The 25,339-nt window shown below is 51.4% G+C and overlaps 1 protein-coding gene across 1 annotated transcript in view; it reads left to right on the top strand.

Annotated features, from left to right (window-relative positions):
* The first annotated feature begins 1,132 nt into the window (after window positions 1–1,132).
* Window positions 1,133–25,339, top strand: part of LINGO1 (leucine rich repeat and Ig domain containing 1) — a 75,997-nt gene continuing 51,790 nt past the window's right edge. Inside the window, exons 1-2 of the mRNA XM_058736977.1 lie at window positions 1,133–1,264; window positions 13,422–13,507. The gene's annotated coding sequence lies outside the window, so the exon portion shown is untranslated. The remainder of the gene's footprint in view (window positions 1,265–13,421; window positions 13,508–25,339) is intronic.

The raw sequence follows: 25,339 nt of genomic DNA, 5'->3' as shown, positions 1-25,339 counted from the left end.
TGTCAGCACAGAGCCTGCTGGGAATTCTCTCTCTCTCCCTCTGTTCCTCCCTGGCTCGCGCGTGCTCGTGCTCTCTCCCCCTTTCTCTCTCTCTCTCAAAATAAATAAAAAATAAACTTTAAATAAATAAATAAATAAATAAATAAATAAATATTAATTAAATAAACTTTAAAAACCAGTTTCTTAGTTAGCCACACTGTGCATGTTTCAGAATCCAGTTGTGGCTGCCGGTGGCTACCACATTGGGCAGCACAGGTATAGAACATTCCCATCATTGCGGAAAGCTCTGCAGGACTGTGCCAGTCATCATGCCTTCTGGAACTAAGAAGAGGGCAAACAGCCCTTAGCTCGGAGGACTCGTTAAGGACCTAACAAGACTTAGTGGCTTTCCACAGGCCAGGGCCTCTGGTAGTGTCCAGAGTCTGAAATATCCATGTCCTGTGTTTTTCTCCAAGAGAGAAGCTGGGCAAGAATATGGGCCCAAGAGAGGTGGCCCCAGCAGGGGACAGTGCCCAAGGGAGGCCGGCATGAAGACAGAGTAGGTGGTCTCCTGATTTCTCAGCCGGGAGGGCAGCTGGAGGACAGGTGCCGCAGCTCTCTGTCCCTGCCTGAACACCCTTGGTTCCCTTGGGTTAAGCGCTGTCCTCTCTGGATCCTTTTAGAAGTCTGGCCTAGAGAGCAAAGATTGCTGCCTCACTCATCTTGCCCTGCGCTGGCTGCCTGGGGCCCTAAGCCCGGTTCTGGGCACTGGCTGGGAGAGGAGCTGTGAGAAGCGAGCCCACGGCACCAGGAAGAAGCTGCTTCCCCCCCCCCCCCCCACCACCACTTGACATACCCGCTCTGGCCACACCTGCCCCCTCCTCTCCCATTCCACCTTCTGCAGTTGCTTTTCTGCAGCCTGGAGGTAGCACGGGGGCGGGGGAGAGGTACCCAGGGCAGGGGAATAGAGGAAGTAAGCGAAGGGAAACTCGGCTGGCTTTGGTCTCGCCTTTGCCGAAGCGTGGCTGCCTTCTGCCCTGCCCCCGTGCCCGATGCTCCTCTGTCCCCATATGAACCCTACTGCTCACTCTGGTTTCTCCTATTTTCCAGAGATCCCATGGCCATGTCCTGGCTGCCTTGAGTCTGTGAGGCCACACAGCCTCCCACCTGCGTCTCCAGGGCTCTGTCCCTGTCCAGCCCCTGGACCAGCTTCCGAGTCTACTCCTCACCCCAGCCCGGGGACGCCTCAAGCTTCAGGACTCAGTGGGGCACAGTAGCAGTCACGGTAGGTGGCGACCCCAATCTGCTCTCTCTTGGCTCCTGGGAATACTTAGCTGAGCCTTCTTGGTCTCTGGAATAGGAAGGATACCTTTCTGAACACCATATCTGTCACCGTATCCCTTTGGTTGCACATAGCAAAAAAACTTATTTCAATAAAATACAAGTATCAGCTCATGTAACTGAAGTATCCAGAGGTAGATGGGGCTTCTGGCAGGGCTTAATCCAGCGGTTCAAACAGTGTGACCAGGACCTGTTTTCTGTCTGCATTTCTCTGCTCCCTCTTCCTTGGTGGTGGCTCCACCTCTGTGAGCATTTCACATGACATGGTCACAGGATGTCTGCCAACGGTTTCTGGGGCAGTATGCTTCCAGGTTTAAATCTGGGGTCAGGGGTGGAGACAAAATCTGCTTTCTTGATAGAACAAATAAAAGCCCTGGGGTTGATCTCTTGGGCCCTATTGGCAGGATTTGGATCATCCTGACCCCTTTAGCTGGGTCCCCAGGTCTTGGAAACTTAAAGGGACTGGGGGTCAGGGTCGGTCCTTCCCCAACCACGTGACCAGGAATGAGGACAGGGTGTTTCCCCAAAGGAAGCTTGGGGTCCTGCTGGTAGAAAGAGTTGCCCCCAACTGAGGGAGGCAAATAACAAATGATCGGTGGAGTCTCCCCAGCTTGGACAGCTTAAAGTCAGTCCCAGATAGATACAGATATGCTGTGGGTCCTTGGGCAGATCCCTGTGCCTCTCTGAGCCTCAGTTTCCTTATCTGACGATGAACCTCACCTGGCAGGGGTGCTATGAGAACTACCTGAAACGATGTGTGGGAAGCACTGGTGTCTAGAGCAGGTGCTCAGTAAATCCTTTTCTGTGCCCCTTCCCTTTCTCTCCTGGGGAGTTTGGAACATCCTGTTTCCTTCAAACTTGGAAGGAGCTGCATAGGAAGTATTGTCAGGATCCCTAGAAGCAAAGTCTGAGACAAGGATTTGTGAACATGAGATTCACTGAGGGTGGGCTTTTGGGAAAAGGGAGGAAGAGAAGAAGTTGGGGCAGGTATGAGAGCCCCATGCGTGAGGTCGTGGCCTTGGGCTGGTCCAGGGGGCCCTGGTGTAGAGTTGACACCACAGAATTGTCCCCTAGACAAGGTGGCCAGGCGTTTGTACCCCTGTATCAATCAGTCACTGACTGTGGGCCGTGCCTGCGGTGCCTGTGGGTGGCCCCCATTTGCAGAGGGCAATTCTCTGGAGAAGGGGGTGCAGTGAGCTGAGGAGGGGCTCTGAGAAGGCACCACTTAATACAGGAAGGCAGGATCCGTGTCCCTGGCCTGGCCAGTCCTAGAGGAGCCCTGCTCTGCTGCCTCCTCTGTCTTTTGCTCCTCTGGCCCCAGACAGCAATGCCAGTCCCTTCCACTCACCTTTCAAGAATCTTTTTCCACCCCAGGCCTCCGTGTCCTCCCTGTGCCCCCTGCCTCTTCCCTAATCATTCTTCTTTCCTCCCTTCAACTTTAGTCAGTCATGCAGTTCCCCCACCTACTATGCCCTTCCTTGCTCTCTACCCCATCCTCTTTTTCAGGCCTGTGTGGGTCCCTCCCTCTCTGCTCACTGCTCCAGCCAATGTTTATCTCTTTTAGTCCTTCCTCCAGCTCCACCCTTTTTACAGATGGAAAGGCCAAGGCCCAGTGTGTACTTCCTCACGAATACTTTGTGGGTTCCTACAGCAGTGCCAGAGTGTGTTGCTCTCTTTGCCTTGGCCACTAGGAAGCTCATAGCTGGTTTGTGGCCCATTTCTGAGAAGTGCTGAGGATGCTGGCATGCATACATACAGTTGCTCAGTCGCCTTCCCTCTGACTTCTCTCTCATTTTCTCCTTTTTCTGATTTCTTTTCTTATTTTTCAGCTTGTGCTTTCTCGGCAGCCTCAAACTCTTTTAGAAGGTGGTGGGGTATAAAGAACCAAGAGTGGCCTTGGTTAAAACATTCAGCCAAATACTAGGCTTTCCCCTTCCTAAGGGTAGCTGGGGTGGGAGAGTCACCCCCAGGCCTAGGGCTCAGCCTGTCCCCAAGGAGACACCAAAGCCTGACCACGGTAGCCCCGGCATATCACCCATCCTGCCCTCCGTGGGTCGGGAATGACATTGTTCTGCTTCCTACCCTTTTCCCTCCCCCCTTTTCATCTTATCAGAAGCTAATGAAAGAGGCTGGGAAACCCAATCCTCTGGTAATTAAATTTACTTAACGGGTATTCAAGTGGAGTAATGAGAAGTTTAATGCAGTGATTAGATTTTTCTTTAATTAATTAAAATGAGAACCATGTGTCTTGCCAGCAAACCAACTTGACCCTCTGCTTGGAGAGTAGCAGCCAGGGATGGTGGGGGGCTTGGCTGCGTGGCTGGGGGCTGCAGGGTGGATGCAGACCCCTGCCCTGACACCATAGTTCCTGGAAGTGAGCCTAGCTCTGATGTCCACCCAGGGCCGTCTCTGACCCCGCTCCCATTTCTGAGCCCTGCGAGTGCCAAGACCAGGTAGGCCCCGAGTCTCCCAGGGCCGAGGGATCCAACAGGCCCCACACTCAGGCAGCTGAAAGTGGACCCAGAATGGAGGTTTCAGAGGGGGGTCGGCAAGCGTGGCTTAAAGCAAAGAGCACAAAGGAGGGATTTGAGGCACTGCGACAGATGGAGGCATTTTGGGATCACATTTCAATGCACGGGCCAGTGGACACCTTCACCTGCGTGTTGTCAGACCTGGGTTTACCTCCGTTGGCTTTATCAGGGCTAATGGAGTGAGGGCAGTGGGGTGGATAATCGAGAAATCTGAGATAACCCACAAAACACTTCTCCTTGACTTGGGAATGCAGTGATGCCAGAAGGCTGACCATCCTTGCTGTGTTTCTGAAGGCCAGTTAGGAATGCAAGGAAGTACTCCCCCCACACCGGCCCCTGAGCTGCCTCTGCGGGGGTCAGGTGGTGGCTCGGGTAATGGGAATATGAGAATCCCGGCATAGCTGTCTGGAATGGAGCACAGAACGGTCCTTGCCAGGGTAGAGGGTGGGCATAATGAGGACTGAGAAGACAGGTTGCAGCTCCCCAGGGGCAGAATATGTTGTTTTCAAGCAGTGGGCAAGGCTAGGGGGAGTCCTGAGCCCTTCATGGTGGAGAGGCAGAGAACTTCCTTTATTGAGCCTTGACCCTACACCCACACTGAACCTTGATCCTGGGCAGACTGAACCTTGATCCCAGTCCTAGACTGAACACTGATCCCAGCCCCACACTTGGCCCAGCATTGTCACGCATATGCCAGCTGAGTAACAGGTGCTGGGGTGGGAGGGGTGAGGGGCCCTATTTGTCCATCCTCACTGCCAGCTCTCCTGCCTGTGGGCAGGACTCCTGTGCCAGGCCCCTCACTAGTCCCTGGAATGGCCAAGATGAGTCAGACATGGTCCCTGCCCACAGGGCCGGTGGGGGAGGCGGCAAGCAAACAGGCACTGAGTGATCAGAGCTGAGGTGGGGGAGGCCCAGAGGGCTGAGGGCCCAGGATCTGTACTAAGAGCTTCCTCTGAAGGCAGGTGGGAGGGGGAGGTGCTGGAGGCGGGCCAGTGGGGAGGCTGACACTGGTCTGCAAGAGGTGAAGAGGATGGTGCCAGTGGGGGGCGGCGGGGGTGCTAGGGCGATTCTCCCTCCCCCGCCCCCCGCCCCCTAAGAACTGGCTGTGACTCCTCCAGGCCATCCTCAGCTCTGGGGGAACCAAGGGACTCATGTGTGGGGAGGGTTGATGGAGTGCCCGGCACTGGGCTGATAACGTTACCTTGCAAGGAAAGCATGTTTATCCATTGCATGAGGAGGAAACGAGGTGTGCAGTGACTGGCCTAATGCTACACGGCTGGCCGGGTGGGGCGGGTTCCCAGTGCTCGCCTGCCTGCGGGCCTGCACACTGCTGTTCTGTGGTCTGCAGGGGAATGAACTTACCCTGGGGGGCAGGAGTCAGCTTCTGACTCCTCCACTCCCACCTGGGCGAATACAGCCCCAGCACTGGTGGGGGCTGGGGGTTCGGTGCTTGAGCCCGGGCCACTCAGACTGGCGTGTGGGGCTTCCTGATGCGGCTGGAGCAGGAGCAGGGAGTGAGGGAAGAGAGGAGGGTCCTGTCTGGGTAGGGGACTAGCTCCAGGAACGAGGGTCTTCTGCTTTCTTCACCCCCCACTCCTCCCCTCTGCTAATCTCTCCCTCTAGATTCCTCTTCCGGCCCATTTCCCTTCTTCTTCTTTCCTTTCTGAAAAACCAGGCCTAGAGAAACCACCCAGCCAGCTGCCCACTTCTCCCATGTGGGGGAGGGACCTGCTCAAGACCGTGGGGCTCTGCCTCTCTTAGGTCTTTAAGGTAGAGTCTGAAATCACATTATCATGAATGTAAACACAAGGATTGCATTTGCATACTTTTCCTGGCCATGCGCACACACCAGTTCATGCTGCGCAGGTAGATGCGCCCAGGAAGCCACCCCTCTGTCCCAGGCACCATGCTGCCCCAGATGTGTTCATCTCTCCTCCCTGGATTCTGGGTGCGGTAAATCACTGCCTCATTTAATTCTCTCAACAGCCTGGGAGGTTATTTATACAGGTGAGGGAACCAGGCAAGGTCAGGAACTAGGCCCCAGTCACACCACCAAGTGCAAAGGTGAAGCTTGCCTGACAAGCTCAGATCCTAGGCCAAGCCACCCCTCCAGATTACCCCCACCTCGCCTCTGGGCAGTTCCCCCTCCCTCTTTCTCTCCCCAAACCTCCCCCCGAACCCCTCCGCATCCACTGCCACTTCGCTTCTTGCTGCATCCTCCAGCCAGATCCAAGGACTCTTTCCCAGGGCTCCCCACACGTTCCCACCTCCAGGCCCTTGTCCAAGCTCTTCCGGGCCCCTGAATTCCCCTCCCCAACTCCATCTGCTCCAGCCCCCTTCGTCTTACTAGGCTGGGCCCAAATGATGCCACTTCTTTCATGGAGACACCCTGTCTGCTCTCACTCCGATCGGAAGTCACCCTCCCACCCCTGTCCAGCACCATCCTCCGGCTCTTTCCTCCACCCCCCCCCCCCCCCATCTTGGGCCCTTGGCTTTCCTGTGTCTGACCTTGCATCTGTGTGAAAGGCAGGGACCTGGCTTCCCAGGCCAGTTACCCCCAGAGCCTGGCGCACAGAAGCTGCACAGGAGGTAGTGGGGTCCTTGTCTTGGGAGGGGCTGCACCTCTACAAACTCATCCCTTTCCTCGGCAGTTCTGGCTCAGACGGCCTCTCACAGCAGTGGCCCCAGCCCCCTGAGGAGACCAGCCCCGTGGCCTGCCAGATGCTCACTGCAGCCCTGGCTGGTGAGGACGGGGGGCAGGCTTCTGGCCCCAGCAGACCTCCCTGTGCCCAAGTCCTGAGGGGCGAGAACAAGGCAAACCCCACCTTTAGGGTTCACAGGAAAGTCTTGGGGCCACCAGGTACAGGTACCAGGGTGGTCCAGTGCTGGTGGATGGCTGCACGGGCACTCTGCCTGGCTCTGCTCACTGGCTCTGCTGATGACTGGCTGTGTGACTTAGAACAAGTCATGTAGTCTTCCCGTGCCTCAGTTTCCTCATCTGTTAAAGGAGGTGATGACAAACCTACCTAGGGTTGCTCTAAGGATCAAGCGAGTCAATACAGTGTAAAGCACATAGCACAGCCCTAACACAGACACACTGCGTGTGCGTCCTGGCAGTTGACTGTCACCATCACTATGGGAGGGAGCCTGGAGGCTGCGTAGGGCCCAGCATTCAGGGAGAGTTTCCAGTAGGTGGTGACACATGAGCACCAACTTGAAAGATGAGTCTCAGGGGCAGTGAAGGACATACCCAGACGAGGGAACCACACAGATGAAGACCCAGAGGCAGTTTGGGGGACATACGAGGGATCTGGCTGTGTCTAGACTTAAGGTTGGAATAGACCAGGAGGCGATCCCAGCTGGTGGTACACAAAGGCTGTGTCCTGAGGGACCCTGGGTCCACACTGAGGGGTTTAGTACTACTGCCTGTGAAGGGCCATGAAAGGGGGTACTTTTTCCCCTTTCTTTCTTTTTTAATATTTGCTCATGCAAAAACATTGAAACAGTACAGAAGTGTGTCCTGTTAAGTATGGAAGTTCCCTCTTTGCCCTTAAATCTTATTCTGCCAAGGTCTGGTGTACCTCTTTCCAGAACTTTTTCTGTGCCTTACAAACCTATTTATTGTATATTACTTTTTTTTTTAAAGATTTTATTTTTAAGTTATCCCTACACCCCTTGTGGGGCTCACACTCAACCCCAAGATCAAAAGTTGCACACTCCACCGACTGAGCCAGCCAGGTGCCTCTGTATATTCCTTTTAAAAAAATGGAATAGTATTATGCACATTATTCCATAACTTCCATTTTTCACTTCCCAGTGTGTTGTGGGCATCTGTCAGTGTCCCAGCATACGGGTGTGTGGTATTTTTAATGGTTGCCTAATATTCCCTTGTTTGGACATAGTGTAATTTATGTAACTGTTCCTAGGTTGATGGATCTTTAGGTTGTCTTCAGTTTTTCACTCTTGCAAATAATGCTTCAGTGACCATCCTTGCGTATCTGTCTTGCTGACATGTGTAAGCATTTGTGTGGGATTGATTTCTAGGCATGGAATTGCCCGGGTGAAGGGTATGTTTATTAAATTTTGCTGGGTAGTGCCACAGTGCTCTTCCAAAGGGCCAGGCCAGGTTATGCTCCCGCTCTCAGTATCTGTGGGTGGCCATTTCCCCATGCCGTCCTCTGCACTGAACATTATCAAGCTTTTTAATTTTTGCTAATCCAGGAAATCGTCTTGCTGTGGTTTCAGCACTCACTTGCCTTCTCCCCAGCGAGGCTGAGCATCTTTTCATGCGGTTATGGACCATTTGTGTTTCCTCCTCTGTGAATTGACTGTTCATATCCTTTGCTCATTTTTCTTTCTTTTTTTCTTTTTCCTTTTTCTTATTGATATAAAGGAGCTTTTAGATTATTAGGAATTTTAAAACTTCTTGTCTGTTGTGCGTGTTGAAAATATTTTCCCTAGTCTGCTGTTTGTCTTTTTAACTTTGTTTATGGTCTCTTTGGCCGTATAGAAGCTTTAGATCTTTATTTAGTCAAATCTGTCAGACTTCTCCTCAGGGCTCGTGAGTTTCACATCCTGCTTGGCCAGCCTTCCTGGAAGGGTTTTAAGTGGAGGTCAGATGGGTGACTGGGTAAGGTCACTCTGATTGCCACTGTGAGGAGCACGGGTGGAGGGGGGACAGCAAGAGGATAGGAAGCAGCTGAGACCTTTGTGCTGGGGTGGGGGTAGGGGAAAACGGGAAAAAGGTGAGTTTGGGAAATATTCCGGGATCGACTGCCCATGATGATAGGATGCGAGGATGAGAGAGGGAGAGAAAAAGGACTTTGGGGTGATGCCCGGGTGTATGGCTAAATCGGGGACAGGATTAGGGAGGGAAATGCCTGCAGGTGCACATGAGTACTCACCTTGGCAGGAGCACGGCACATATGAATACACATACGCACACGCATGTACGTGCTTCAAGTTCTGGAGATTGGTGTCTAGACTGTGGCTCCATGGAGGGGGTATAGTGTGGGCTCTACTCTGTGGATTATCTGTTCTCTGCCAGGTACTGTAGGCAGCATCACACACGCGCACTCTGTAATCTGAACTACCATATGAAGTATATTTTACAGATGAAGAACCAGACCCAGAGAGGTTAAGTAACTTGCTCAAGGCCACAGAGCTAGTAAGTAACAGAAAGGGGATTTTTCTCAACAACTTAAATCTGACCACCCAGACAGAATACCCACCAACATCATTGAGGAGCCTTTCATTCATTTCTAACCTGACCAACCCAGTTTTATCGGGACTCTTAGGATGAGTGCTGGAACCAGACCGCATGGGTGGGAAATGCAGCCCCATTCCTTACAAGCCAAGTTACTTTGCCTCTCCGTGCCTTGGTTTCCCCATTCTGAAACTGTAGACGATCACAGTACTCACCTTGTGGGGTGTTGTTGGAGATTAAATGTGTTAGCACCTATGAAGTGCTGAGCCCCCTCGGGGCTCATTGGATGCTCTCCACAATGACTCCGATGATGATGATAGCAAGGTGTTCACCTCACCTGCATCTGTCCCTCTTTTCAATCTTCTTCCTCCTCCATTTTCCCTCCACCTGTCACCTCTCTCCTATGCCAGCTCTTCCCCGTGGGAACTTCTTTCAACATTTGCCTTTGAACCTCTGTCCTCTGTTTTCAGCCCCCAAGCCCTCCACAGACAGTGAATTAAAGTCCAGTCATTCAGCAAAAACCATTCAGAGGAGAACGATTCATTCTGCACTCAAGGAATCCTCCCCCAAGCAGTTCTAGTCAGGCATTTTCTGCAAGCCCATGCATTCATCCCAACATTATCCGGTCTCCGAGAACCAGACCATAACATCCAGATCTAAAACTCCTTCCTCCCTGAGTATAGACGCTCAGGTGTACTTTCGAGGTGGGGGGTCTGAGCTGACCCCAGGCCAGCCAGCTCTCCACTCTAGCCATGAGCCATCACTGGATCCCTGACCCCGGGATGAGTCATTCTCAGAATCGTTGGCCAGAAAACTTGCCCATAGGAAACAAAAGCAGAGAGCACAGCAAATTCTGAGCACATTTTCTTCCCACGAGCATATCTAAGCACATCCTGTGGCTGTAAGGGGTGGGTGCAAGGTGTTCAAACCAGGGTAAAACCTCAGGTCTGCACCCAATTAAAAATTTATCACTGAAATCACCAAACTCACCATTAAGGATTTCTCATCATTGAAATAAACTCCCAGGTAAAGAAATCCTTGTGGTAAAGAATGGAGCAGTTATTGCCTGTTTCTTGTAAGATTTTGTTTTCATATGCATGTTACCAGTCACATCTGTTTATTTTTGACCCAACGGATGGCAGAACTCACTCCAGTCCTTCCCAGGGGACTGTTATACCTGACTATGGACCTGCCCCCCCCCCCAAGGCCCTGACAGAAGATTCTTTATGACTGCTTTGGGGAAGCCTGGTCACCATGTCCCCAGGTTCCACCAAGCCTGGCTTTGTCCCAAGGGCTTCTTCAACACCTTCCCCCACCTCCAACGCAAGCCCCCTTCCCCAGCATACCATAGTACCTTTATAGGGTGCTGTGCCATGCTGTGATTTCCAACTAGCCTGGCCAAAGTTCAAAGCCAGATGAGCCTTTGGAGACACATTGACACCAGCATCGGTGCTCATACTTAAGAACCTTCTCAAGTTTGCCCTTATGATAGAAGGGTCTTTCTAATGGCGTCAAGGAAGCCGTGTTGTACCCTTTTTGTTTTTCAGGAGGGGTGGAGGGGAGGGAGTATATTCTACTACAGCCAGATCTTACTTCTTGGAAAAATTGAGGAAGTCATAGGGGCATTTGTGCACATTAGGGGATTTCCCCTCAGGTCGCTTGACAGAGCCTGTTGTTTTCTTGAGGGACTGTCTCTTCTGCCTATTCCCTGCGTGGTCCCACAGAAGCACACAACATTTAAGGTGATAATTGCCAAAGTAAAGTGCCGATAAGTTCAAAATATAAGTGTATAATTAAGCTTGAAGCTTGCTGTCATTCGTGGCTCCAGGGCCACGAGTCAGAGTCCCCCACCCCCAGTTGTCAATCCAGGGCAGACTCATAGGGGGCCCCAGGGCCTTTCTAGAGCTGATCCTAGACCTGAGTCAGGGGCAGAGCTCTGAGGATGCCCCAGCCTTTGTTCTAAAGTGCATTTCAAGCCCTTGAATGTAAGCCAAGGCCCCACTGTCATGGAGATGCTACCGCTTGCCTCTGCTCACACCTCCCTTCTCCAGATGGGAATTGGCCTGCTGGTGGATCCTGCTATAGGCCCTGAAACTTCCCCCTTTTCCTTGTGGATAGAGAGCCCTTCAAACTGGGGATTGACATATTTCTGCCCCGCACTGAAATCCTAGTTATTTAGGGGCTCCCAAATGGAGCTTAGTTCTCTCACTCAGAAAGTCATCAAGCATCCCCTCAAGCCAAATACAGGTCATGTGCCCCAAGTGGCCAGGGGTGATATGGTAGGAAAGACAAGATTGTGCTAAACCAACAGGTTTTTTAGGAACTCTTGGTGATTTAGTGCAACAAAGGTTCCCTTATTCTTTCTTCCTTTATTTACAGTATATCCTTCGTTTCCATTGTATATCCAGTGTGGGAGGTGGGGAGGGTGGCAGACTCTGGTCCATACGTCATGCAGGGGCCCAGGCCGATAGAAGCTCCACCATCTTGCAGCTGTCCTACCTGGAACACATGGTCTCTTCCAGTCACTGTGGCAAAGAAGAGAAAGTGGTAGAGTCTTAAATGCTTTGGCCCCGCAATGACACACACCACTTTTGTTCATAGCCCACTGACCAAAACTTCTCATATAGCCTCAACTCACTGCAAGGGGGGGCTGAGAAAGTGTAGGGGACACTATGCTGGGATGGAGGAAATGCACCCAGACGTTAGTGAGCAGTAAAATCCTCTGTACAAGGGGTATTATGGGACCACTAAGAGCAAGGGTTTCAGAAGACCCAAGGCCATGACTTTGGCTCATTCTTTCCACTTGGGGCGGCCGAGGCCAGGGAAACCCAGAGTGTCTGGCAGGGCCTGATAAGAAAAGCTTTGGGATACTGAGCAACCAGAACTCTCATATGTTGCTGGTGAGACTGCAGTATGGGGCACAGCCACTTGAGAAAACAGTTTGGTAAAAAAAGAAAGAAAGAAAGAAAGAAAGAAAGGAAGAAAGAAAGAAAGAAAGAAAGAAAGAAAGAAAGAAAGAAAAAGAAAGAAAGAAAGAAAGAAAAAGAAAGAAAGAAAGAAAGAGAAAGAAAGAAAGAAAAAGAAAGAAAGAAAGAAAGAAAGAAAGAAAGAAAGAAAGAAAAAGAAAAGAGAAGACAAACCGTTTGGCAGTTTCCTATAAAGTTAAAAATATGTTTACCATATAACCCAGCAATCCTAATGCTAGGGATTTACCCAAGAGAAGTAACAACTTATGTTCACATAAAAACCTGTATGTGAATATTTATAGTGGCTTTATTCATAGTCACCAAAAGCTGGAAACAGCCCAAATGTCCTTCAGCTAGTGAATGGGTAAACAATTGAATACTATTCAGCAATAAAAAAGAATGAAATTTGGAACAACAGAGAAACAACAAAGGTAAATCTCCAATGCATTATATGCTAAATGAATAAAGCCAGGCTCCAAAGGATACATACAGATAAAGCCATTTGTATGCCATTCTGGAAAAGGCAAAACTATAGAGACAGAAAATAGATCAGTGGTTGTTAGGGGCTGGGGTTGGGGAGGAGTTGGCTACAAAAAGACAGCACGTGGAGACTTTTCGGGTGGTAGAATTGTTCTAGACCTTGAATGTGGTAGTGGTAACATGGCTGCATGCAGCTGTCAGAACTCAAAGAACTGCACTGGAAAGTGTAGATTTTACTCTAGGTAAATTGTAGCTCAATTAACCTGCCTGGAAAAAAAAAATGCTTGCTGTGAGGTTGTTGAGACAGGGAAACTGGAGTGACAGATCAGTCAGAGTAGCGTGACTCGGGTTAGGAGGGCCGCCCTCATACAGAGGTCAGGGAGGGCTTTCTGAAGAGGTGTCTGGAACTGAACCTGGACACTTGGATGAGGAGAAGGAGCCAGGCCTGTGAGGATCAGGAGGAGGTGGGGGCCAGGCAGAGAGAGGCTGGTGCTGTGCCAGGGAGGAGGCAAAGGCAGGGGCTTCCATTCTCTCTGGGCATGATGGCACCACTGGGGGACATATATAGAGGGTGACCGAAACTCTGATGTGGGTCAGGCAGCCCAGGGAGCAGGGCAGGGCAAGGGGGGCAGGCAGGAAACAGCAGCTTGTGACCACGTGCAGGAGGAGGACCATGTGGTGGAGGGGTGCCCTGACAAGGAGGAGAGGGGTCAGGGAGCCTCCTGCAGGGAGGAGTGGTCAGCCAGCCAGAGACTTGCAGGCTGGGACAGGGGACTGGCACAGAGGGCCCGGGGGTAGGGGGCCTTTGGGACCTTGCTAAGGGTGCTGTGGGTGCTGGTGAGGCAGAGGCCAGACATCCTGGGTTGACTAGCAGAAGCCCATCTTAGTTGCACTAACCTTCCTGCTCTCCCATTGCAGTGCATGCTGGGACCGAGACCAATAGGCTGCTGCTCCCCGGGCCCCCAGAGGCTGATCTGTTTGCCTCCCGGCGCCGTCTGACCCAGGTAAGGGGAAAGCAAGGGGACTCACGTCGCCTCACGCCTCTGCTTTGGGTGGGAGGGCTCTGGGAGTGAGGAGCAGGAAGGCCCTCTGTGGATGAGCCCCTCCCAGGGGCAGTGGTGTGGGCACAGGTGTGGTTTGAAGGCCCTGGCAGTAGCAGGGCCTCCTGGGGGACTTGGGGACACTGAGAGGCCCCAGGACATCTAATTCTGCCAACCTCGGTTTTTCTGACATGGTTGCTGTCTGCGGTTTGTTCAGTGTCGTTTCACTGCACATACTTGCTAAGTACTTTGGCTGTGGTACTTCTGTCTCTGTGGGGCTCCCTTTGCTGTCACTCTGGCGTTTCTCTGCCAGAGTCGCCATGCTAGCCCTGTGTGTGTGCTTCCATGAGTGACAGCTCTTACTCCATGCAGAACCCCTCCAGGGCAGAGGTGTTCCTCCTGGGCACCAGGAACAGCCCAGTTGACTTTTAAGCCACTTGGCATTTCTCTGCTGCTCCTGGGCACCCCAAATGAAGGCTTTCTGCTCAGGGCCAAGTGCCCCAAAGGTGGGATGGGTTTGGGGCTGGGCTTGCCAGAAAACTTTACAGGGTATCCAATTAATTTTGAGCTTGAGACAAACAACAAATCATTTTTTAGCATAAGTATATCCCCAGATTTTTGCTAAATTTGGCAACCTAAGTGGGCCTGAGGGGGCCCCAGTGCCCCTCTTCTCCTGCGGAGTCCTCCCTGCTGGGTCCACCTTGGCCCCTTCGGATCAGCTGTCTCCAGTGCCTGTGGTGGATGTGTTGGACCCAGGGGTGGCCAAGCCTGAATAGGTCACAATCAGTGGGCATCTCCTGATCCCCCAGGTTCCCATAGGCCAATCTGGGGCAGAGCCCTGGGGGTTCCCGCTGGAGGCTGTTGACTGTGCTCTCAGGGTGCCTGTCTTCTCTCTCTGGCTCTCTGACAGCAGAGTCCAGACCAAGGAGGCCATGAGGTAAGGCTGGCTGGGCCTCTGTACCCGTGAACAGAGCTGTGAGATGGGCCTGGAGCTGCAAAAAGAACCAAGAATAGAAAATTGTCTCATGTGCTTGGAACCCAGAGTGCATGGGGTGTGGGGCTGGAGGTGGGGGGCAACAGGGAAGAGGCAGGGCCAGATAATGGAGGGCTTGGAATGTCCTATTTCTGTATCTTTCAACACTGGGGTGACAGAAGTGTCTTCTTGGCAATTGGAGTCATTTTTCTGACTAGTAATGTAATATATGTTCTCTATATGTTATCTATCTATCTATCTATCTATCTATCTATGTACCCATCTATCCATCCATGTACCCACCTATCCATCCATCCATCCATCCATCCATTCATCCATCCATCCACCCACTCACCATCTATGCATGCATGTATCTATCCATCCACCCATCTATTCATCCATCCATCCATCCATCCATCCATCCATCTATGTATCTATGTATGTATGTATGTACATGTATGTATGTATCTATGTATCCATCTAACAATCCAGCAGTATGTAGAGCATGCAGTTCGAGGCCTGTCCGTAATCTCTTCCTCCCCACGACTAAACACTGCTAATTAGTTCAATGTTTATTCCTCCAAAATTTTTGTCTGTGCACTTATAAACATATTTTAAAAGCAAAAGCATGGGATCATCCTAATTATACTGCTGTGTCATTTGAGTTTTCATCTAAGAACATACTGTGTAGGTCATTCCAGAGTTCTTTCAAATCCTTTTATGTCCAGTTGTTTGGCTGGTCTTTAAGCCTTATATCAATTGTTTATCCTGTCGGTGGCCATTTAGATTGTTTCCAGTGTTTGGCTGTTTATAGATCTCCTTCAGGGAACCTCCCAGTTCGTACATGACCATGCACTGGGGTTATGAGTCCTTAAGGAGTGTCTCTGAAAGGGAACCGCCTGGGTCAGAGGGCATGCACATTACAGGAGTTAATCTGTACAGCCAGGTCAACCTCCAGAAGGTTGTGCCGACTTACTATGTGCAAGAGGCTTCATCCCCTCATCCTTGCCAACCATGAGCATTAGCAATCCCTTAAATCTCTGCTGATCTGTTAGGTAAAACTGCTTTTATTTTACATTTCTTTGATTACTGATGAGGTTGAACATGTTCATATATGTTTGTTGGCCATTTTAATTTCTTCATTTGTGGATTGCCTGTTCATGTTATGTCCTCAGCTCATTTTTCTATGTATCTGTTCATTCATTCAGTAGGTGTTTGTTGAGCACCTACTATGTGTTGGGCACTGTTTGCATTGGGGACCTAGCAGTAAACAAAACTGATGAAACAGATCTGCTCCATGGAACGTATAACAGATAAATGAGTGAAATATAGTGTGTGTGTGTGTGTGTGTGTGTGTGGTAGTGTTAAGTGCAAAAGAGGAAAAAATAAAGCAGGGCAGGGGTGGGGAATGTTGGGGAGCCTGGATCTGGTAGTCAGACTTTGCTGGGAGGTGGCACTTCAGGACACGGGCAGGAAGCAAGAGACTGAATCAGGTGGACAGCTTGGGATCCTCAGTGCCAGGCAGGCCTGGTCCGTGCAGGGCTCAGTGAGAAGGCCAGAGTGGCTGGAACATGGGGAGTGAGAGAGAGTGGGAGGTATGGCCAGAGAGGGATCAAGAGCACATGACACAGGGCCACATGGGCCACCCTGAGGACTTGGCTTTTACTCAGGATGAAGAAGGGAGTCATGGAAGATTCTGAATAGTGACATGACATGATCTGAATTTCATTTTAACCAGATCCTTCTGGCTGCTGTGAAGGCCAGGGAAGCAGGGAGATCAGTCAATAGGCTGTGGTAGTGATCCAAGGAAGAAACAGTGGGGGCTTAGAGCAGGGGGGCTTGGCAGAGGTGGGGAGAAGTGAAGAGGTTCTTGGTGTGTGTTAATGGTAGAGCCAAGAGGATTTGCTGACACATTGGATGAGGTGGTGTGTGAGACAGAGAGAGCCAGGGATTACTGTCTTAGTCATCTTGGGCTGCCATATCCAAATACCATAGGCTTGGGTGGCTTGAACAACAACATTTACTTCTCACACTTCTGGAGACTTGGAAGTCCAAGATCAAGGTGCTGGAAAACTCAGTTCTTGGTGTGGACCCTCTGTTTGACTTATAGACAGCTTCCATCTGTGTGCTCATAGGACCTCTTCTTTGTGCACCACAGAGAGATAGAGAGCCCTGGTGGACTCTTCCTCTTCTTATAAAGACACTAATCCCATCACCAGGGCCGCACCATCATGACCTCATCTAATCCTAATTACCTCCCAATGGCTCCACCTCCAAGTACCATCACATTAGGGGTTTGGGATTCAGCATATGACTTTTGAGAGGCACATTTAGTCCATAGCAATGACTCCAAGCATTTGGGCCCAAGTATCTGGAAGGGCAGCGACAGACTGGACATCAACAGACTGGACAGCGAGGAGGAGGAATGAGTTTGATGTAGGGAAGGAGAAGAGCTCACCTGTGGACAGGACTGGATATGTAATGTGTGGGGCCTGGAGCAAAATGAAAATGGAATGGTGGCCCTTTATTTTAAAAAAATGATTAAGAATCGCCAAGTGGTAATAGTAGAGCATTAAACCACACTCAGGGACAATGTATGACTGCCTAGGTAGCACACCTGTGAGCAGACCCTGGCTGGAGACATGCGAAGTAGACATTCAAGAAGTGTGGAGTTGACAGTTGGATGTGTGAGGCTGGAGTTCAGGTGACAGTTTGGGGCTAGAGACACAATCTAGGGTTATCAGCATAAAGGTAGTATTTTAAGCCTTGAGATTGGTTGAGAGCATCAAAGGAGTGAATATAAATAGAAAAGAGAAGAAAGACCAAAGACCTGGCCTTGGGGCTTCCTTCAGTTAAAAGTTGGGGAGCTGAGGAGGAACCAAAAAAAGTGAGTCAGAAAGAGCAACCAGTGACGTGGAGGGGAACCAAGCAGGTATGAGGTCCTGGAAGCCAAGGGGTCAAGCATAAGTTTGAGTAAGGTGCAGAGGGAGCATTGATCATGCATTAGCTGTGGGAGATCACAGATGACCTTGGCTCCAGTGATTGGGGGTGGGTGGGCGGTGGTTGTGTGAAATACATTTTATTGACTTGCAAGAGCAAATTGATTTATAAGAGGTTAAGGGATTTAACCCTTTGTCTGTAGTATGTTGCAGATGTTTTTTACAGTTTTGTGTGTGTGTGTGTCATTTAAGTTTGTAGAGTTTTTCTTAACCCTGAAATGTTGAAAACTGTCCTGTAGTCAGGGTCTGCCACTCTTTTCCGTTAGAGTTTCTGGCCTTGGCCACTGCAAAGCTTTGAAAATGTTGTCTTACGTTGTTTCTAGTCGTTTATGATATTTGAAAATATTTAAATCTGTAGTTCACCTGGACTGTTTTTAGGTGTGTGGTTTGAGGTAGGGATCGAAGTGTTTTTCCCTAAAAGACCAGCCAGTTGGCTTTGACACTTCATCGAGTAAGCTTTCCTCCCTGCTCTGCAGCTCCATTGCCGTCATTCGATTGCACTGATCTTTGTGAGAAAGTCGAGGCTTGGTGATGGATGAGGGTGGAGTGTGCAGGGACAGGAATGCAAGCTGACACAGTCGCCTTCAGTGAGGGAAGAAGCGAAGGGAAGTTAGGGAGGATGGGAGCTGTCCAGTATTGAGGGCCTCCTGTGTGCCCACACAGTTCTGCGGGGTTGGTATGTATGTCGTATACCCGTTTGCAGACAAGGAAACTGAGGCTCGGCAGGTTTTCATCACACATGTCCAATGGCATCAACTCTTAGGAAGTGGGGCTGAGACTGGGAGGCAGCTTTCTGCTCCCATGCCTGTGTTCTATCCACCCAGGTGAAGGGAGAGGGGAAGGGGAGTGGTTTCCAGGAAGGTTAGAAGGGCTTCTGGCCCAAAATATACCACCCCGCCCAACTCTGCTTCCCTGCCTGCTATTTGCCTAGGTCTTGAAGGTTTTCCCATTTTGAAGAGGAACCTGTTAAAACCAGAATACTCCTGGCAGGGAATCACACTTTAAGTTTACAGCTCACATCTTAATTATCGGTTAACACCTCTGCAGGGATTAGCTGACAGCCAGCTGAGGACACTAAATGGGGGCCGGTGTGATGTGTATCTGGGCTGGGAAAGGCCAGGAGGGGGGAGGGGTGATGGGGGGGAGGCCAGTACCCAGCAATTCACAGCTTTCTTCTGGGCCCTGGGCAAGAGAGGGAGGTGGAGCTGGATCCATGTGGGAGGGGAGGGGGGCAGGGGAGTGGCAGCTACTGTGTGGAAACCCGGGACTGGGGCTGACATCTATTAGATACTTGCTGGGTCCTGGTATCAGAGGAGGCTTGTCACATTCTCAGTCTTGGTCTTGAGAAGGTCAGGAAATCAGACACCCATTAGCTACCTTGGGCACCAGCTGCCAGCAGTCACTCAGAGCTGGAACTTGTCTGTGACACCCGTAGACCAGATCTGTCACCAAGCCTTGAGGAATAGTAATAGGAGAGAGGCTGAGGTGTCTAGAACCTCTTCTAGGTTTTTGAGGGCCAGTCTACCCTGCCAGGGTCAGGGCTTGGTGTGTGACCAGGGTCAGTGCTCAGTGTGTGAGCAGCACTGGGGCTCCATGTGAGACCAGGGTCAGGACTCAGTACGTGACCAGGATTGGGGCTTGGTGTGAGCAGGGTCAGGACTTAGTGCGAGGCCCCAGATAGGTACCCGACAGCCTCCCAGCCCACTGGTGCATGAGGGCAGGAGGTAAAGAAAGATGTGACTGTGTAAAGCTGGCCTTTCTCTCCCGTAAGGGCCTCCTTCCCCTCCTTTAACCTCACTCTGCGCATGGGCAGTGATCTGTGTCTTTGGGGGGATATCATGTATCTGAAGGTGACTGGCCACCCAACCACTTTAATCACCATGTGGACTCTGACAGCCTTCTTGGAATCCTACATCTCCCCTCTTCCTCTCTGTCTTTTCCCTCCCCTCCTCTCCTCTGTAAGCCTCCCCCTGGCCTTACACCAGTTGCTGGCACTCAGACCCTGAGACTCCCAGACACCCTTCCAGCGGGAAGCCGGCCCAGGTCCCAGGTAATCTGTGTCAGGCACACACCTAGCTCTTCCCTCATTCTCTCCTGTACCCGGGGCTGCTGCAAGGGCTCAGCTGGGCAGGGAGCCCCTTGGGAGGGGTGCAAATAGTGATGAAGGAAGACTTCCAGGAGGGGAGGAGCTGAGCTCAGTATCTGTGAGCAGGTTCGAGAGCACCTCCAGGTAGGGCACCTGCTGGGGTCTCTGCGGGTGCTGGGCTGGGGCCTGTCGTGAATTGGGGGGTGGCTGAGAGGTGTGAGGGTCAGATGGAGGAGGCCTCCATGGCCACTTGAAGACTTCAGAATTTATTCCCAAGGCCAGGAGTTTCCCCTCTTTTATTCTTTAGCACTTCAAAGAAGTGGGGGAAGCTTGGAGCGGAAAATAGACTCAATCGTTCATTCCGCAAATGTTTACTGGGCACCTGGTCTTCTGGAGACACAGCTGTGAACCAAGTAGAAAACAGTTCCCTGCCTCAGGGAGCTGATGGCTCCAGGGTGGCTGCAGACGAAGGAGGGATGAAGGGCCTTACTCTATTGGCCCCTCCCCACCGCATCCCCGCAAACACATGGGATCTCAGGGCTGGTTCTGGAAACCTGCTGTCCTTAAGGGACCTGAAGGAGATGCTGCCGGGGAGGATTCCTTTCTGCTGATGGAAGGTTCTGGGAGTCAGGATGGCAGAGTAAAAGAAGGTGAGCAGGAGAGGAAGAGAGAGAAGGACCTTTCAGGAGAAGAAACCCCTCTCCCTGTGGCTCACCCCCCAGGGCAGAGAAAGGGGATGAGGCCCTTCCAGGTATGGTGGCCAGTTGTCCTGTTTTGCCCAGGACTGTCCCACTTTAGCATATATGTCAATCCCAGGATGGCTGGTCACCCCACCGGTGCCACTCTGCACCTGAAGCTCGGCCTCTGCCCATGGCCAACCCTGAGCGTCCAGTCACGTCATGCTGGGCCTCTAAGAAACTGGGTGTCTAGGTCACGGTGCGGGCTGTGCCTAGGGATTATGGGAAGCAATTGTGGGCTGGCTGGGGGTGCTGACAAAGGAGTGAGGGAAGGGGCCTCACTGCTGTGGCTGAGCTGCTTTCAGGGCCCCAGTGGAGACTGGGGACAGATCCAGCAAGTAGACTCAATTCTGAGGCTTGGGGAACCTGGGGGGCTGTGAGGTGGGAAGCAGCAACAGAACTGCCTGCACGGTTGTGCCCACTTGGGGCTGGCCACCTGCTGCCCTGTGGAGGCCTGGCTCCTCTGCCCATTTCTGCCTGCAGCTTGTTGTATGACTTTAGGACGTCAACTCTGACACTGGGCCTTAGTGGCCTTGCCTGAGACCCAGCTGTGACTCTGGGCCAGAGCCACCTGAGGGAGGTTTTGCAAAGCACAAGATGTGGCCTGGGTTAATGTGCTGCTTTGGCCACTGTTGTGGATCAGTGCCTGCTCTTGGGTGCCCGCTCTGGGGACCACAGAGGGGCCTCAGGTAGGGCCAACTCTCTATTCTTGTGGGAGAGACAGATATGTAAACTAGGGGACAGAAATTGGAGGCCCCAACCAGGGATGTGGCTTGTGGATTTGTTTTGTTCCATTTCAAACAATTTTGTTTTTTAAAATTGAGATACAGTTCACATACCATAAAACTCACCATTTTATTTTATTATTTTATTTTATTTTATTTTATTTTTATAACTTGTTTTATTTTTTATTTTTTTAAATTTACATCCAAATTAGTTAGCATATAGTGAAACAATGATTTCAGGAGTAGATTCCTTAGTGCCCCTTACTCATTTAGCCCATCCCCCCCTCCCACCACCCCTCCAGCAACCCTCAGTTTGTTCTCCATATTTATGAGTCTCTTTTGTTTTGTCCCCCTCCCTGTTTTTATATTATTTTTGTTTCCCTTCCCTTATGTTCATCTGTTTTGTCTCTTAAAGTCCTCATATTAGTGAAGTCATAGGATTTTTGTCTTTCTCTGACTGACTAATTTCACTTAGCATAATAGCCTCCAGTTCCATCCACGTAGCTGCAAATGGCAAGATTTCATTCTTTTTGATTGCCGAGTAATACTGCATTGTGTATATATACACCACATCTTCTTTGTCCATTCATCCATCAATGGACATTTGGGCTCTTTCCATACATTGGCTATTGTCAATAATGCTGCTATAAACATGGGGGTGCTTGTGTCCCTTCGGAACAGCACACCTGTATCCCTTGGATAAATGCCTAGTAGTGCAATTTCTGGGTCGTAGGGTAATTCTATGTTTAATTTCTTGAGGAACCTCCATACTGTTTTCCAGGGTGGCTACACCAGTTTGCATTCCCAAAAACTCACCGTTTTAAAGTGTACAATTCAGTCTTCTACAGTGTATTCACAAGAGTGGCAAAAGTCATTGCCCTCGTTTCAGAACACTTCCATTACCCTAAAAGAAAACCCTGTACCCATTAGTGGTTACTCCTCCTCTCTCTATGCCTAAAGCCCTGGTGACCACTAATCTACTTTCCTCTCTTTGGATTTGCCTAGTCTGGACATTTCAAATAAAATGGAATCATACACCAGGTAGCCTGTCAGGTCTGGCTTCTTTCACTAAAGATAATGTTTTCAAAGTTCTTCCATGTTATAACACGTATCAGTATTCCTTTTTATGGCCCAATAATATTCCATTTTATGGATATACCACATTTTGTTTATGCATTCATTCATGGACATTTGGATCATTTCCTCTTTTTGGCAGTTATGAATAATGCTGCTGTGAACATTTGTGTAACTGTCTTTGTGGGGACATGTTTTCTGTTCTCTTGTGTCTATCCTGGGAGGTGGATCGCTGGGCCATGACGTCACTTGGCGTTGCTGCCTCCGTCAGGGCATGTGCTCTCCATTTATCTCAGGTCCTGCCATTCCCGGTAGCATTATGGTGCCCATTCACGCTCTGTCACCTCCTCTCTGGCCCCTGTGGGCATCTACGTTTTGAGCCCTTGATTACAGAACAGTGATGGAGGGAAATACAGGGGAGATGGGGGCTGTAGGAGCCAGAGAAGGCTTCTGACCTGGAGAGGGGTCCTGGAGGGCTTCCAGGAGGAGATACCACCTGAGGTTACCTAGGCCCAGTGGACATCTTTCTTCTAGGGCAAAAAGGGTAAGGGAGAGTCCTCCTACAGGGAGGTGTGAACCTCCCCCTCTATCCCCACCCTGGTGGGCAAACGCTGGGAGACGAGGGGGCTCCAGGGATCAGCCAAGATGCCCTCTCTCCCTTCTCTCCATCTTCTGTCTTGCTCTTCTCTGCCATTTGTTCAGGAAACTGCCAGAAGTTGAGAGAAGAGGAAGATAAGGGAGTGAGAAAAACCAGCCGCCCCTGCAGAGAGGTCCTGAGTAGGGCGGGCAAGAGGATGGGAGGCTTTGGCACTTCCTTAGGTGGGGACAGAGTCTGAGGACCCAGGGCAGAGGTGACCCTGGGCCAGGACACCTCGTGTCCCAAAATGCCATCTGTTTGTCCCTCCCTCAGAGGCAGGTGAGAGGTGGGATGGGCCCCGCTGGGCCAGACCAGGCGTACGGCAGAGGCAGAGCGAGGGGCCCAGACCTGGAGCTGCACGCACGTCCTCCCAGGTTTCTGCTCTGCTACCTAATGGGTAATTATACCCTGACATGCACGGAGGCGAAGAAGGGATTTTCTGTGAAGCAAAATCTCCCGTGAAATATTCAGGCCACGCTGGGCTGCACTTCCCAGCCGCCTAATCGCTGCTGCTTGGCTTGGCCACAGCGTGAGAGGCCACATGTGCCTGGAAGGCCGCATGGGGCTTTTGATTTCCTTCTCGACAGGGAGAGGTTTCCACAGGCTAGGAAGAGCGTTGGCTCTGGGCCTGAGACCCTGCGTGCATACACGTGTGTGTACCTGTGTGTGCTTCCTGTTTCTGGCCTGTGCACATTGATTTATGAACTTGGCCACACGTGTGTGTTCTGAGTGTGCGCGCTTATATGCGCCAGCGACTGACGACACTCTGGCATATACAGGGCAGTTCACACAGCTGCCTGGGTTGCCCCTGAAGGTGCTTCTCCACGACGCCGTGTTCCTCTGATTCTCGGGACGATACCTGCGTACGACACCCTCTTGGTGGGGGAAGGGCTGCCCTGTGTGTGAGTGCTGCCTGTGACTGGCATGGTACGCAGGGTTTTGGGTGTGGGTTGAAAGCCCCGAAGTCCTCACAGGCTCAGGGGTGAGGGACACCAGACAGCAGCTGGCCTGCTGTGTGTACATTGGAGTCAGGCTTTGCCTCTCTTCTGACTTCAGTGTTTGGTTTCTACCAAGTTTTGAGTGCTGGATGTGGGGCTGGGAGGGTGGGAAGGATAAGTGCTTCTGAGAGTTCATTGAGCTGGGACCTGTCTGTCCCTTTGTCAGCGCCCCCCAGCCCCTCAGCTACCCCACCTGTCTCCTCCAGCCAATAAAAGTCTTGCATTTGCAGTTCACTCTCTCTTCCACATTGCACGAGGTAGGCAGGACTGGAATTATCATACCCATTTGGCAGAGGAGGAAACTGAGGTCCAGAGAGGCAAAGAGGGATGCTTGAAGTCACTTGGCGAGCCAGGGCTTTGAGCGGGAGGACTAGCCCCTCCTCCCTGCACACAGACCCTTTGCCCCGAGCCCCAGCCCTGGGCCGTTGGTGGAGGGGACCTTGCCCAGAGGAAACAGGCCCCACTTTCATGAATGAATCCAGCTGGAGGGTGCTCCCTTCTCCACAGGGAGAGATGGCCCCAAGGCTCTGTTCATCTCTAAATCAACAGGCGGGGACAGGGAGGCAATAATATTGATGTCCATCACTGATATTTCCTTATTGTGGTTGGAATTAGCAATTCCTCTACGGCTGAGGCCCGATCTGGCAGACAAGTGGAGTAGCTCTGGCTTAGTAATGTCAACCTGGTAATGTCACACTGACAAGGCTGATGGGGGACTGGCCTTTAGTAGGGAGAAGGAGAAGCAGGGGGCTGAGCAGAAGGTCGGCAGCTGTCCCCTTCTCCCCCCTGGGAGCTTGCTATCCTTGAGCACAGCCCTCGAGAGCACCCTTCACCCCGTTCATCCCCGTGGGACCTCACTTCCCAGGTTGTCTCCTTCGCTCCATGGCCTCTCACCCCTCCATGTTCTGCTAGGATGGCTTCCTTTAAAGAGTGGCCTCCGCACCCCTGGGGAAAGCCCATAGGCATCAGCCACAACCCAGGAAGGCTCTGTGCAAGCCCTCCCAGGTGGCCAGAGGCAGCAGAGCAGCTCCTCTGCCCTCCTCCATCTGGGAGAACCTCCCAGCTCTGCCACATTCAGCTCTGCATATCTCCCCAGGTGCCAGTCTCCACAGCAAGGCAAGCATAGCCCCTTCCTGCAGGCCACTGCACATGCCCCCTCATCCGTGCGCTGTTTCAGACAGAAGGGCTAAGATGAGCACTCAGATCCCTGGGAGATTCCTTGCCCGCTGTTTCAGGCTTCCCTCCCCCCTCCAGGGAGTTCTCCCCTCAGTGTCCCTCCACCCAGATCTCTTTAGATCCTTTGGTTCTTAAGCAGAGGAAGCCAAGCCTGCCATTATCGAGGGAGAAGTTACTCAGTCCTTGACATCTCTCAGCTCCCTTGCTGCCAACCTGCCTGTTTGCTGCATGCCTAGTGGAGGGCTGCTCTGAACTAATGATAAAATAAGCAATAGTGGCCACTCTTGCTTCTTGAGTGTTTATTCTATGGTAGGTTCTGTTAAAAGCCTCTTACAAGAGGGGTGCCTGGGTGGCTCAGTCGGTTAAGCATCTGACTTTGGCTCAGGTCGTG

This window comes from Neofelis nebulosa, chromosome 7 (assembly GCF_028018385.1).
Source record: "Neofelis nebulosa isolate mNeoNeb1 chromosome 7, mNeoNeb1.pri, whole genome shotgun sequence".
Taxonomy (NCBI): Eukaryota; Metazoa; Chordata; class Mammalia; order Carnivora; family Felidae; genus Neofelis; species Neofelis nebulosa.
The sequence above is the reverse complement of the archived record's forward strand: the minus strand, read 5'-3'. Positions and strand labels throughout refer to the sequence as shown.